The sequence below is a fragment of the Durio zibethinus genome, chromosome 10 (genome assembly GCF_047325235.1).
Source record: "Durio zibethinus cultivar Kanyao isolate XHJ-2024 chromosome 10, ASM4732523v1, whole genome shotgun sequence".
NCBI classification, from domain to species: Eukaryota; Viridiplantae; Streptophyta; class Magnoliopsida; order Malvales; family Malvaceae; genus Durio; species Durio zibethinus.
The window spans coordinates 6979165-6991826 of NC_143171.1; the positions used below are offsets into that span (position 1 = coordinate 6979165).

At 29.3% G+C, this 12662-nt stretch overlaps 1 pseudogene; it reads right to left on the reverse strand.

The window, feature by feature from the left end:
- Positions 1 to 9593: 9593 nt before the first annotated feature.
- Positions 9594 to 12278, reverse strand: LOC111293266 (pentatricopeptide repeat-containing protein At2g01390 pseudogene; annotated as a pseudogene).
- Between the last annotated feature and the right edge of the window lie 384 nt (positions 12279 to 12662).

The following is a 12662-nucleotide window of genomic DNA, read 5'->3' on the forward strand; positions in this document are numbered from 1 at the left end:
GATACAATCCATGGAGGATTTGGCCTCTTTTATAGTGTCCAACAATGAAGGAAGATGAACAGTAATAGGAGAAAATTTAGAAATTAAAAAGAAAAAAAGAATTTAAAATAACGCGAGAATTCGAGAGATTTGGAAACGATTTTTTAATTGGATGCCTGCCTGCCCTACATTTGAGAATATTCTTGGAATTATCTTATTAGGGCAAAATAATTGAAATAAAATTTGAATTTATCGGAACGAGAAATTGGAGATGTGAGTTCACGAGAGGAAAAATCTTAGGGCATAACCTACCGACACGTGGATGCTAATCTTGAACCACGATGTTGATTAATTTAAGCCTAGTAATCAGGATTTTCGTCCAAATAAAATAGACGATTAATTCCTTTAACACGTGTAATTTTCCTAGCTGAAAAATCTTGAAGGTCAGAGTAAATACTACTCGCTCGGTTACATGGGAAATTTTCTCTGTATTTGACGGCAGCTAAGGCAGAACTGAAACAAGTTGCCATTTTGCTGTTTAGTTTGATGACGATACGTTCACGCAACGTGTCACCACATTTGTTTTGCTCTGTTTAATAAATGTTTGAAGATATCTCTTCAAAGTTGTTCGGCAATCACGAAAATACTTTAACAATTTTTTTTTCCTTTCTTCGGTGAGAAAATTTTCAGCCTCTGCCACCTGGAAAATATAAATAAAATGGCACGTAAGTTATATCTGATGTCAACCCGATTAACTTTTCATGAAAATTTGTTTTTTCGAAAAAAATAGCTGTTGAAAAAAGATATTTAATTATATCCACTTTTAATCCCTTAATTTTTTTAATAAACTCTTAATCCTTTAATTTGGTAAACAAATAAACATATTTATTTTTTTCCCACAATTAATTTTTTAATGGATGACAGATTCTAACTCAATTTCCATTGAACGAGCATATGTAATCATTCTTATCCAATCAAAACTCATGTTTTTAAGCAATAAATTAATATTATTGAATCAAATATTTAAATACTCTAAAAAATCTTAATTAATAGGATCAATTGTATAGTCTTTGCATGAAAGAATTGTTTTTTTACCAATCATATTATCATCTGTAGGACTTGCTTTTTATAATATCATTTTCTTATTATTTAATGGATAGGGAAACTAATTATTAGAATTTGATCATATTTCCAATCATTTAAAAGTTTTAAATTTAAATCTTAAAAAAAAAACAAATTTATGGGATGAAAGATGATTATTTTATCTATATCAACAGTTACCTCTAGAATATCTTTTGAACGTGGATTATGAAAATTTGCAATCTTCTTCAAGCTTTGTAGTTACATTTCTTCAACATATGCGTTGACAGAGTTTTTTTTTTTTTTTTTTTTTGAGATTTTCTAATATCTTAACTTTATTTCTCCTCCCTTGTAATAAAAAAAGAAAAAAGAAAAATGGATTTACATCTTTCATCTGTTTTTTTCTCATTGAAGTATCAAAATATTTATTCTTTTTTTCTTTTTTTAAAAAAAAGAAATCTTTATAAACAAAAGGGATGTAAATTGTTTTGTTTTCTTTTGAAATGTGGTATTTGCAGCTATAACTTCAAAAAAGAAAAAAAAAAAAAAAAGAAGGTATTCAAAGTCATTGATCTTTATAGGTAAAACTAATTGTTACCTACCCGTCCAATGACTGGACCTTGAACAAGGTTTTATAAGCCCAGTCCGACCTGGCTCGGGCTATTTTTTTTTAGTAAAATTACTAATGAATATCAATTAAATAGTAATTTTAGCTGGATAAATCTACATAACTAATGACTACCCTCCATGTTTTAAGATGAATATAATTTGTATATTGCAGAATTCAAATGGATCAGGTATTTGATATTTGGACTTTTTCGATGCCTACCCAATTTGATTCTGGCTTAGCTAAGTTGTTCATTCAACATTAATTTAACAAAATAAGAAAAAAAAAGAGTTATTTGATCACATGATTAATACTTTCTTTTTTAAAATAATATTTCTCTTAATATTAATTTAAGTAATATAGACCGACTCCTCAAGTTGGGTACTCTAAAGAGGCAAAGAGTTTTATATATATATATATATATATATATATATATATGTATGTATGTATTCTTCTTTTTGTTCTGCGTTTCTAGCATCCTAGTCAAAAATTCTACCCCATGGACCTCAGGCCACAAAGTCCAAATTATTCTGCAATAATATTAATCAAGTTGAACAAATCAAATGTGACATGAACCAATTAAGATTAATATCTAAAATGAACTATGTGGCGACTACTTTTTTTAATAATAGTTTGGATGAAAAGAAATTTGAATCCAAAATCTTTTTATCCCTATCAATTAGATACATTAGCTATTAAAAATAAGTTAATTGTGAATTTAAATTTAATTTAATTTATTCATACAATTATTCTTAAAAAATTATATTTATATATCTAAGATTTAATTTCCCTCATCTTGCGACCTCATTTGCCAAAATAAAAAAAAAAAAAAAAGTTAATTATTATCACTAATAACTTATAAAGTTGAAATTTCACTTGAGTATTGATTAAGAGTTAGTTAAAAGAGGAGGCTTTGGATATGAAGCTATATACCTTCTTATAAAAACAAATGCTAATAATCCATCGAGATGTCAATGACAAAATCCAAGATTAGATAAATGATTTGGACTCGTCATTTTAGCATGTGTCACAAAATAATTAACAATTAATTGCGAATAATTAATTAGTTAATTTCTTGTCTATGATGTGAACTAAGAATAATAATTCTAATAAAATTTCCATGTCTATCATACAATTAATACTAAATCATACTATGAGTGCCGTATAATCAATACAATTAAGGTGCAAAACTCATTTCCTTCCCACTTAACCATTGATTTGATATATTATTGAAACCTAATTAGCATTTTTTGACTTGTTTACAAATTATAAAATTAGATACATTATAAGAAAAACTTGTCACATTTTTTGCAAAATCTTTATTAATATTCATACCTTTGAATTTCACACAGTTTAGCTAATAAGAAAATTTTGTCAAAACATATAACTTAAAACTAATTGATAGTGAGTGGAGGGATCCAACTTAAATATAAGATTACATAAAATTAGATATTTATTAGATATAAAATAACACCACATTAACAAGTCCTCATCAGTGTAAGTGAAGATGAAAGAAGCCTATTACGTAACGGATTTGGAAATGGCAACAAAAAGAAATTTTGACTTTGATATTATATTAAGTATCCAACTTAAAATTAATTGTTGATAGTTTAGAATGTGGTATATATTACATTAAATAGAAAGATTTATTTATTGATAAATAAAAATAATTTTGTATTAATTGTATTCATATTTTAAATAATTATGTTTGAATAAAAATAATTATCATATGATAAACAGTCATAACTATTTGAATATAAATATATTATTATTCATAAAAGTGATGATTATACATAAGGTCATAATCATTTAAATAAAAATTTATGTATGTTCATTCATTATAAATAAATCTTTCAGTATAATCATTTTCACTGCTTCTAATTAGAGAGTTTGAAACTTTATTATATCCTAAAAGTATAATTACCTTTAAAAAAATATTTTTCACACCTCAAAATCAAAATTCTTTTTTATTATTCCTCTACTCTTATTTATTTTTTCTAACATTAATTGGCTATAAGTGAAGGGGCTCAACTTAAATATAAAACTATAAAAAATTAAATATTCATTAGATATGGAGTAACACTACACAAACAATTTTATTTTAGTCCATTACTTGATTAAGGTTTGCATCCTGCAAAATTAAATGTGAGAAAAATAAAGAGTTTTTCATGATCCATCTCTATCATATGTCTATCTTCAAATTTTCAACTTAGAAATTAAAATTCATGTCCACAATGAAGATGACGTTTTCAACAATCCTTAAAAGCAAAACTTGATGAAAAAATATGGCCTATCAGTCTGTATGTTAAGGATTTCAACTTTAGTAAGATTTTATATTTTATTACATAGAAAATCGCAACATGAAAAGAAAAAAGTTACAAAAGTTAAAATTTTAACTCTAAATTTGTTGAATATTATTTTTTAAATTAATTGTATAAATTAAATAAATTAAATTTTTATAATTCAACAAGATTTTAATTTAATGATGAATATATATTTAAAATCTTTCATTATGTAAGCAATAATATATATTCTCTCCATCCTAAATTATTTGAGTGATATTGATTTTCATGGAATAAAAAAATGATTTTAATGTATTTAATATTAAAATTTACATTGTTTTATAAAATTAAAAATTCATGATTTTTAATATCAAAAAATAAAAAAAATCATAAAAAAATAAAAATTTTAAATGTTAAAAAAAATAGAATATAACTTTAAGATATTTTAAAAAATGGATAAAAAGAAAGGTCAAAGGGAATATTGTCATATACAACTCATCACATAAAAAATCATGAACTTTTTTCAAATTTCAACTGCTCAACACTGCCTAACTTGTTTTGGTAATTAGATTTCAAGAATTAACACATTGAAGTATTTGTCAATTTGATTTTTCGTACGGAATGTAATTATAACATTGAAAATTTTTTGCTGCAATACTAAAGGTTTACGTAAGCAATTACATAATACTTTTTATTATTAGAGTACTTTGAAAGTTAATGTGTTTTTTTTTAAGAATAAGTCCGTTAGAAATTTCATCGTAACATTGAAAAATAATTACCAAAGCTATAGGCGTAAGCATTAATATAATTATACCAATTAATTTATAAAATTATCTTTACCAGGTAATATATAGATTTAAATTTTAGTAATTATAACTTTTATTCTTATTTTTATGCTGTAATTTTTTTTTATAAAAAAAATCATACATAAAATAAAAAAAAACGAAGACCTAACTTTTTTTGTCATAAAAAATTTATGATAAAATGAGGCTTCTTCGTTCCTAAATCAGGATAGATCAAATTAAAAGTATAAATGATATATTAATACTCGTAAGTTATTCAGGTTCGATTCGAATAAAATTCGAATTCGATTCGATTATTATATAGTTGAGCTCGAGCTCAAGTAACTTGATTCATCAATCGAGTTGAGTTCGAGTATTTTTATATCTGGCTCGAATAACTCGTGAGTCTAATCGAACTTTTACATTTAAATATTTTTTATTATTTTAATTAATAAAATTCTCGAATTCGAATTCGAGCACAAATAATTGAGTTATTGTCGAGTATAAAAATCGAGCTTATTTTTACATATTAATTTAGCTTAATCGAGCTCACTCGAGTAATTCGATTTCGATCACGAATCGAATTCGAGCTAAGAAAATAAAACTCGATCAAGTTCAAGTCGCGAGTTAAAAGTCGAGCTCAAATTCGAATTTTTCACTATATCAACTCGACTCGATTCGACTTAACTCAATTACAACTCTAGACCAAACCATAGATTGCAAACAAGATTTACATCAAATTTACAAAGTACAAGAAATCAAGGACCTATTTAATGCCCACTTTTTTTATTACCTAATTATAGGCTTCTTTTATTTCTTAGTTTGTATCAACATTATTTAGGTATGACATTGAAAAGCCTACGTTAAGAAAAAATTTCATTAAGTAAAGGGATTAATTATAAAAGTAATAGCATAACAAGGAATAAAACAAAATCCTCTAAACCACACAATATATCAAAATTTAAATATCAAGGTGAAGGTACTTAATTTATATCTTAATTCTAAACTAAAGATAGGTTTAGAATGCATCACACTTCTTGTAGAGATACACTTGTTATGAAAAATAAAATAAACAACAGTTTTTAAATCCAAATGATCTTGTGATACGTTTTAAATTTCATCATTTGCTCAGTAGAGGCTTAAGCTTTGATTTATCACCATTGCAATTATTTTTATTTATTTATTTTTCACTTCTCTTCTTTTAACTTTTAGTAACCTTTAACTTTTTTTTTGACTTTTTTCATCATGATTTTAATTTAAAAATTATAAAGTATGTTTATTAATTTGATATAAAATTAAAATTTAATGTATAATAAATTAATTAATAAATAAATTTTATTATATAATCAATTAATAAATATTTTTGAATTATTTATTAAAAACTATTATTTGATTTAAAAACATTGATTTATTACTATTGATTTTAATTTTATTGTTATAATAATTAATTTTATTTTTATCATTATTTTCAATCTCATCGCTTATTCAAATAGATCCTAAAATATTGGGGTAACGATTTTAATTAATTCCATGTTAGTGTTTTTCAAAGGGAATGGTATTTCTATACAAGAATCTAGAGTATATATTAAAGGAGATGTGAAGTTATGCTCAATGACCCAAGCATCTTCAGTTAACCTCACAAAGTGCAATGACTTAGAATTTTAAATACTTTCATAAAGAAATTAATAATAGATCGATATCATTCCTTTTCTTGAGATAGAAATAATAGATAATATGAAGAATATATTAAGTGATGGTTCATAAATTAGAACACTAGCAAGCTTGTTCGACATCGAAAACAAAACTTGAGCTAGTCTTTAATATTTTGACTAACAGTCATATGATATATTTATAAAGTATTGAATTTTCAATTTCATTAATTAAAGTTTGATTATTGATAATTTCAAACATCAAAAAATTTATCTAATTGAGATTGTTAATGTCATCCAAACTTAAATATCGATCCGTGCCGGGGCATAAATTCTTTTTTTTTTTTTTCACCATAAAAACGATGTACTTAGGTTACGGTATACTCATTTGTGAACTTAATTAACCTAACAAAAGTACTAGTACTATATATCTCACCTTTTAAAAACTTTAGCCTAGAGCATATAATGCTCGATTGCAGTCCACATAAGTTGTAAATTAATAAGGAAATTGGATGGAAGGAACCCCTCAACGTCCAAGGAAATAATAATAGAGGGCATGTCTTATCCACAGGAAAATGGACATGAACCATGCACTATATTTTTCTATGTTACAATTCATGTTCATGGTCGACCCTTAATCCGTTTAGTTGATGAATAGCATATATTCTATTTGGAAAATTATTGTCCTACCCTGCATGCATGATGTGGACTGTGGGCATAGGGAGTTGAGGTTCTTCTCTCATTTTTATAATTTCTTTTTTGGATAAATGAGAATTTCATCAAACACGTATTTCCTTTGCAATGCCAATACCAAAAGCATTTATCCTAATTTTTGAAAGTTTGAAGGTTGAATTCTTTTTTTTATAATATGCATGGAAGGTCCAAAGAGAAAAAATTCAAAGGGCTCCAATCCCATAATAGTATTAGTTGAAGCTGAGGAAATAGGCAAACAAAGAGTTATGTTAGCAAGTCTGCGTGGAATATAACAAAGTTGATGTTCAAATTTTAGTACTTACATATTTTTTAAAAAATTTTTATACTATGATCTCCTAAGAAAAAAATAGATAGGTTTCATTTGATGCAGCCTCAAGTCCTCGATATGTAAACAGCTGACCACATTCATAAGAAAAACCTGGAAAATTTGGAATTTGATTAAATGAAGGAAACTGAAACAAAGATACGCTTATTTATTATCAAGGCTGTAGTATGTGTGAACATTGATGAAAAATGCATAAGTTGGATTACTTGATCTTTGCTTGCATCTTCCTAATTTGTTAGGTTTGCTTAACATTAATTAATAACTGTAGCTGACTTGAGTAAACACGCCAAAAAAAAAAACAAAACCTAATTGTATTTTATTATTGATTAATTAATTAACTATTAAAGTTTGGTCAAATGTGTAATGGCGTTTTGGTTATGGATGCTGTATCACTCGAGGAAAAGGATAGCTTGCTAGATTAGCTAGCGAAAAATAGTGCCACAGAATTCTACGGTTAACGACTAGTTCCTACTTTTGCAAGCTTAATTGCCTGTATTTCATTATACTTTTATGCTAGAAAGCTGGATTGTTTTTTTTTAAATGGTTAGGATATCTCTAGATTTTGTCCTGAACTAATCTCTTTCCTTCGCAATCTCAAGGATGTATTCTCCTGTATCGATTTGATACATTTAGAAGCTAGCTTCTAGAATGCTTAATTTGTACTAGAACCAAACCCTCGTTAATTAGAAAGGAGATTCCTCCCCTTAAGTTGATTTCATTTACAACACATTTTAACTTGTAGATTGACAAGAAGATTAGCAGGTTGCATAACAGATTTCGGGTAGCCTGTTTGCTTGAGTCTTGCTAAAATACTTTACTTCAATAAGGTAAGTCTGGGGATATTAATTTGTTTGCATTTTAGCGCCTTAAAAAAAAAAAAAAAAAAAAGAAAACATAAACATTGACAAATTGCATGTGATAGCTCTCTGCTTATAGATGACAAATCCTATTCTTGAATAAAGTTTCATTTATTGGCCGAGCAAAAAAAAAAAAAAGACAAATCTTGCAGCAAAAGACAGCCCCATCTCATTGTTTCCATGGTCAAACAAGTGGCCTAAAGCATGGAAACACAGTCATTCAAAAGATGATTCGGACGTGGCACGAATTGATTTGGAATTGTTATCTCGTAGACGTTAAGAGAGCTATGGAATTGGATGATAACCTTCCTTTGAGCAGGCTTAAATTCATTTTTATATTTCGTTGGTTGTTTAAAGCTAGACGTTTCAATTAACCATTGATCTTATTTGCGATTTAATTTAAATTGGTTCACCACCTTTAAAAAATAATATTCAATACACTCAAGATTCAAATCACTACAATTATAACCCTTTCCTCTTTTTTTAAGTTATGATTTCCTTTATTAAAAAAAAAATCTTTGGTGGAAATGCTCATTTTAGGGAATAAATAATTTGGTTGCTGATCTAAAAAGATCATGAAATGAATTAAAAAATCATTTAATTTTCGTTTGTTGAATCTTGTCAAGTTATTTCTCACCTTCAAAATTCATGAAAATCTTGTTTAATGAGTTCCAATAATCTCATCTAACAACTTTTGATACGCAATTTATTAGTGCTAGCCATTGAATGAGCACATCAATCTGTCATTTTTTTTTACCCGGCAGACATGGAAGGAAGAACGGATAAGCTTTTGCTACCATGTGCAACAGAACTTTAAATATATATATATATATATATATTTATATGAAGTAACCCATTTTGGATATGATGGAATATTAACACTATTTTTCGATTTAAATCAAGATGTAAAAAAAATTAAGACCATAAAATATTTCCAGGAATAATCCTGATCATTCCGGTATTGTTCTTTCCTTGTCCCTTTGACCATCTCTCGTCTCCCCAAAACAAATACTAAGTGCGTGCATATATACTCCGTGCAGAACCTCAAAATGCTTAAACAATAAAACTTTTTAGAGAATAGATACCTAATGCATCCATAATTGAAGACATTCGCCGGTGTGTTAGTTGTGACAGTTGATAAGTAACTAAATATTAACTTATAATATATATATATATACAGGCCCCTGGATTTCTTTATTTCTGTTCAATCATGTTCATATATCACATGGAATGTACTGCATCATAAAACTTCGTTGCCTTCTGTGGCATGAATACCTAAGTCATATCGATCTACCAATCATATAGTATTTTTCTAAGATTTGAAAGTTAAGGCTGTAAAGCATCTTCCAAATCCCTGCAGTTCAAAATGCTTTTAGCCGTTTAGATTGGGAAAATGAGCTGAAATAAACTGTACTTTATTCATGTAATTGTAAAAAATCAGCTATTGCAGTCAAACGCATTTAGAAGATTTGTCAATTTATTGATCAATGATCGAGCATAAACAAGCACAGACCATAGAACCCTTTGTAGATCACACACCTTTGTTCAAGATGTCAGCATGAGAGTCCTCTCAGTATGAGCAACACCAAAGACATTGAATCTGTGGACCAATTAAATCCTTCTAGCCGCTCTTGCCTCGTATGTTTTCGGTAATCTTCAGTTTGAAGCACTTCGTGAGTCAAGCCCTCCCCAATCAAATCATAATTACGCCATACTTGGCAGCTTTCCTCAAAATGAGTCTGCTAATAAAACCTGACCAGTTTATCAAGACACCACATCCCTAGCAAATAGGAGATCACATAACTTTTCCTAAATGGGAATGGCTTCACGCATCCTTCTGTAGGATTTTCTTTTCCTTTCGATACGTTTCTGCTTTGGAGACTACCAAGTTTCTCAAAACCAGCTAATAGAACACGGTATGTGCCTAAAGAAGGATAAATCCCTTTCCCTCGCATGGTTTTGTATATTTTAAGTTTATCAGCAGCCCCAGCAGCAAAGTAGACACCAATCAAAGCAGTGTAGGTAGCAACACATTTCTTATCATCAGGCAGTAAATTAAAAATCTTTGCAGCACAAGTGGGTCTTCTAGCACATCCAAGCCTATAGATTAGGAGTGAACCTAGATAAACTCCAATGGATGTCCAGCACTAATAATTTCCGCAACAATCTCTACTATATTAGTAAACGAGTTTGATCTTATTAAACCGCCTATCACGCCAAGATATGCAGTTCTTTCATGATTTATACCAGTTTTAACACTGTATTTGAAAGCCAATAAAGCACGGTCTAGCCTATTATGGTTACAGTTTATATGAATTATGGCACAGATCATTTCGTAGTCCAACTGTATATTCTTATTTATCATCTCAGTAAGTAAACTGTCAATGGCAAGAAGATTTTGCTTTTTCAAAAGAATCCACACTAGTCCTCTGTCTAAACTTGAAGGAGCTTCAGAAGCATTACTTGTATACTCAACTTCATTTTCACTTCCAAAGCTTTCAACAGAGATATGGTGATGAAGTTGCCAGGGGAGGATACTGCTCTTACCAGTAATTTTAAAAGCTTCAAGAGCTTCTAGAAATATGGGGTACAGAGGGACAAGCTAATTTTCTTTCATGTACTTGAGGATTTGTATCATTGCCCTTGTCTCCCCTGCTTTGCAACATTTGCCAACCAAAATATTTCATGCAGCTTTATCTGGCTTAACTCCAGCTTCTTGCATTTTGTTAAAAATCTGACGGGCCTCTTCATATTTTGCCTGGATCCACCACAAAAAGAATAAACATCTTCCTTCAAAACATTACACTCTAACATAGACATCTATACGCAGTTAAAGCTATTTACAGTAGCATTCAGCTCAGTTAGAATGCCAAACCACCAAAAATGCACACGCATAGAAAATGTCGAAAAGAAAAAAAACTGCTTTTTCCAATCAAGGACAATTATTGTCAAATTCGGATACAAGCTTTGACATTAACAGTACATTTGTAACCAACTAAGAAAACTATAAAATGGTTAAGTGGATATGACAGAAATCTTCCCTATGTACTTTTACCTAAATGCTGCAGCTTTCAACAGCTTTAGACAAAGAGTAGCATTTTCTCTCTTCTCAAGGTCGCTTCGATATGAGTTTCAACCAATAGCATGCATTGATACAAAGCATGAAAAGAGTCAAGAAAATAACATCCAAACAAGCCTTTTTGAACTACGTAAGGAACAGAGGACGGTTATATGGATTATGCACAAAGTGAGGTTCTTTTTTAGCTGTTTCCAACCATGTTCTCTTAGGCTTTCCTCTCCCTCTCTTGTCATGGGTACTTTTTATCAACTAAAATTTTATCACACAAGCCAAAGAGAGTTAAAAACAGAACTTTCATCAACGATTAAAACACATAATGCCATGCAATAAGCGTGCCAATGTACCCAAACCAACCAGAGTTTATTCTGATATACTCTTTGCCCATCAACATCTACACTCTTTGAAGCCAATGCAAAATCGAAATATAAGTAACAGCATCAATTTTAAATCCTTTTTCTTGCATTTGCTGAAACAAATACTTAATTAATGAAACCCTCCCAGCTTCTCCAAAAATGTCAAGCATTGTTGTGTAAGTGAACTGGTCATGCCTAAAGCCTTTAACTTTACCAACCCAATCGAGAAAAAGCCATGCTTTTTCCATTGGTGGGTTGGTTTTAAGGACTTGGTTGATCGTAAAAGAGTCCATTTGATGGGTAGCTGCTTCAGTTGGGTTTCAGCTGAGTCCCAAGTTGAGTACTTGAGCATCTTGTAAATGTTTGATATTGTGTCTTTCATTTCAAGTTTTGGCTCAACATCAAGTGATTTCATTGATGTTTTTATGATTTTGGTAAATTTATATTTGGTGGGTGTTTTGGGTTTGTGATGACGAAGGGAATGTAAACATTTGATGGGGTGACTCCAATGTCTGAATTTTGTCACAAGTCCATGAAGATACTTCATTATTAACATGTATTGAGATCAGAGCTTTTTCATGGAAAAGATTCTGCTTTGTAATTCCTGTAGCTTCAAGTAAAAGAATAAAACCATGGAGGGGCTTAAACAGGGATGACTGGGGAGAACAGAGGAGTCGATGAGGGAAATGTTCAGCGCAAAGGATGGACCATGAGAAGTTTGGTAAGATATTTGAGACTTGAAGGAATGAAAGTTATGGAACCATTTGAGGAAAAACACAAAAAGAAATTTGAGAATGACTGGGAAATGATCGCCACTTGAATAGAATTTTAGGTTCAGTACATTCAGCTCAATCAAAGCGGAAATCTAAAAACCCAAAGGTAGTAAAATCGAGCCCAGGTTGCTCGAGCACATGTAAATGCAATTGGGATCCAGATATTTAATTTAAAGCATTTG